This window comes from Gigantopelta aegis, chromosome 5, assembly GCF_016097555.1.
Source record: "Gigantopelta aegis isolate Gae_Host chromosome 5, Gae_host_genome, whole genome shotgun sequence".
In the NCBI taxonomy this organism is placed as follows: domain Eukaryota; kingdom Metazoa; phylum Mollusca; class Gastropoda; order Neomphalida; family Peltospiridae; genus Gigantopelta; species Gigantopelta aegis.
The window spans coordinates 39296104-39299856 of NC_054703.1; positions in this window are offsets into that span (position 1 = coordinate 39296104).

Here is a 3753-nt window from a genome sequence, read left to right on the forward strand (position 1 = left end):
GTTTGCCTACAACCCACTTTGCCTACACTCAGTTTGCTTACAACCAACTTTGCCTACACTCAGTATGAAAAGATGCCATCCCCAGTTAAAAGTGGAGCATTCCATGTATGGTCCCTTTGTATAAAAATAACATGACAAAATAATATGACAAACACATATTTTATTATAAAAACGATTAACATTACACAACAAAAACAATTAAACTATAAAATGACCTCACAAATATTAAACAAATATTTTGTACAAAGTTGAACTTTAATCCTATATCAAAGAATCATGAAGGCCATTTCACTTTGATCACATATTAAAGATCACAGTATGGGATCATTGGACTAATACTAATCACCATAAAGAGCATGAAATCAACTCTGTGCAACTAAGCCCCAATTACATAACTTATGTTCATTATAGTCTTAATTGTTTATGTAATACAATATTTTTATATTGGTTTGAGACACAAAATAATAGGGATTGTCCCACTATGAACTGGGGATGTAATTTTTTCACACTGTAGGCAAACTGAGTGTAGGCATACTGGGTTGTAGGCAAAATGGGTGTAGGCAAAGTGGGTTGTAGGCAGAATGGGAGGGAACCCCAGTGAATACGACCGCTGGCGAGCCGGTGGTTACGTAATACTTAACGCGTAACGTCAGGAATAAGTCTTCGAACTAGAGAAACAAATCTACCTGGTTTTTGCGGGATGATAAAATAGTCATGTATTGCAATGTTCTGTAATAATATACATCCCAGTAAGCCAGCAATAAGTATATATTATTTTTCAATACAAAATAAACAACCACTGTCAAAGTCGCTACACAACAAGTCGAAATAATTATACCATGATTTGTCCATGCTTTAACCTATGTACAGAAATGATACACTGAGTGTTTTGTTAGTGAATAGAGGTATTTGTATTCCCATTACGCATGTGCGCGAACAGTAACGTACCTTGTCGAATTAGACTGCATTAAGGCTATTTACAACTTGGGAGGCATGATCGATAGTTGTTATTGAGACGAACGTACACATTTCGTATCAGATGGTATAAAGGCTACGGTCTACTAAAGTTTACATTGGAATGGTTTAACACCAAAAGCAGTGAAGACGTCTCTGTGGAGCCGCCTGTCAAGGGTTTTAACAACGCAAAATTAAAATATTCATAGAATAAAATGAACTTAATTGGAATGTGTTTGCTACTTTTAACAATTAGAATTATAGTTAAATATTCACACGGATTTCCAGTGATGTTTAATTCTCCACGTGTATCAGTATTTAAACTTTAATAAATATGCCTCCCACTCCCCCTAAAAAACACCCCAACAAAACACCTACCTCACATTGACCTTTATCACAGCTCTATTTTCTCCTTATGGTTTCATTAAAAAAAGACAGTCATATAACTACTAATGAATGCTACATGTCTATCCACAAATTATTTATTTATTTATAATTTTGTATGTATTTATTTTGTTTTGTTTTTTTAATTATTCTTTACTTTATTTATTTTTTTATGTATTTCTTTATTTATTTTATTTACGTTTCACTATCACTTATATCAGTCACATACAACTTCATTTGAAATATCTAGCATTTACGAAGTTTGATTTTTTATTTTGTATTGACATGTATGTATTCATTCATTTATGTGTTTATTTATTTATTATTCAATTTATTTTCTTCGTTTATTTCATTCTTTCTTTATTTACACTTCACCATCATTCATTAGTCAGATACATCTTCATTAGAAATATCTGGTATTTACGAAATTTTCTAAACATTTATTTATTGATTAGGCCCGGATTCTTCTTTTACTTTTACCGTTTTAATTATTTCGGCTTAAATTCAGGCTTGGCCTCTTTACTTTTGTTGATTGTCCGTCGTCCGAGGCATTACTTAATATGTTTGTTGCCGCACATTCAAACGAAGTACCTTTTGACTGCGCATAATAAACCTCCTTGAGTTGATAATAAAGGTACCATCCTGAGATTGTAGCCATATTATCAAGCTGTTGGCTAGTCTAATCTCTTATAAATAAAACTTCTTAGGTTACATATTGTTGCTTCGAATATAAATATCTGTATGCAATAAATATATGCAATACAATTACATTTATGGCCATTCTCAGGTCGGCAGAACCTAACAGCCGGAGGAGGAGGCGATTGTAGCCCCACATTTATAAACCCGGTTTAAAATATGGCTTTTGGCCCCTCCCCCCCCCCTCCCCCCACCAGACTGCGTCCCTCCACTACAAATTGTGTCCCCCCCCCCCCCCCACCCCGCGCACTCCAGATTCCTATGTGCCTGATTCTAATGTTTTATAGTAGCTCAAATTTCATACATATTAAAAAAAGAGTAAAGTTTGTTTTATTTAACGACGCCACTAGAACACATTGATTTTTTATCTTATCATCGGCTATTGGACGTCAAACATATGGTCATTCTGACACTGTTTTTAGAGGAAACCCGCTGTCGCCACATAGGCTACTCTTTCACGACAAACAGCAATGGATCTTTTATTTGCGCTTCCCACAGGCATCTTACATTTTCAGTGCAATCAAAGTATGTGATATTTTTCAGATCACATACTTTAACAATTTGATAACTTTGCAAATTAGATGTAAATTAATGGAGGTCACGGCACTAGGTTTATTGACATTTAAGCAAACGCACATGGGTGACACTCCATAATTGACGCACGCATTCATAGTCGTCAAATAAAAACATATCAATAGCAATTTTACACTGAAAGCTGTCCAGCGTTCAGAAAACAAAAAACGTTAGGCCCTAGTTTATTTTGATGTAAGGACGTCATTTCCATTCAAAAATACACCGCGCCACATATTCTTACGTCATTTGGATATCGTGTAATGGCTGACTGGAATTAAAGTTGCGTGTACAGTTTACAAAAACACGTTATATTAAGCTTGAGATTATATGATAAAGAGATTATTACCCTCGTGTATTTCGGTATCGTCAATATCATATATTAGGAATACAAATAATGTATTATGCTCGCCAGAGGCTCGCATAATACAATTTTTATTCCTAATATATGATATTGACGATACCGAAAAACACTCTGGTAATAACCTCCCTCTCTCTCTCTCTCCCTCTCTCTCTCTCTCTCTCTCTCAGATGCTCTCTCTCTCTCTCTCTCAGCTTACTCCTCTCTCTCTTGTTCTCTCCTCTCTCTCTCTCATCTCCTCCTCCTCTCTATCTCTCTCTCTCTCGAAATCTCTCTCTCTCTCTCTCTCTTACATGTACGGTACTTATACTGTACTTTTCCTGAAGTCGTCAGTTTTGTCCTGTGGACCCCGTTACACATCCGTTATTCATTAGTTCCCATGTGTTCCTTATCAGGTAATCGTCCGCTGAACATGCGGTACACCTCCGGTTCATCCGATGCATGTCAGGTAGTAGTCCGGCCGCGAGTCACGTCCACCGGACATCAACGAATGCGAACTGACAAGTACAGGACGAGGAACACACGAGTTCCGAACAAAACGCATGCCCAGCGCACAACAACCGTACAACCGGCGTGTGTCTGTTTATTCGATCCCCAGTGCCATGTTCTATGGTTCATGTGGCGTATTCCGACAAAACGACCCAGGCGAGAATGAATATAAACAAACCAGATTAGGATTGCACCATCACAATGGTGTTGGTCTTCTTTTATTCCTATTCTTATCACCGAGGTGTAGGTTAGTCAAGCGTTCCGCGCTTGTGTGTGCTGTGGGTCCAGATCAATCGCTG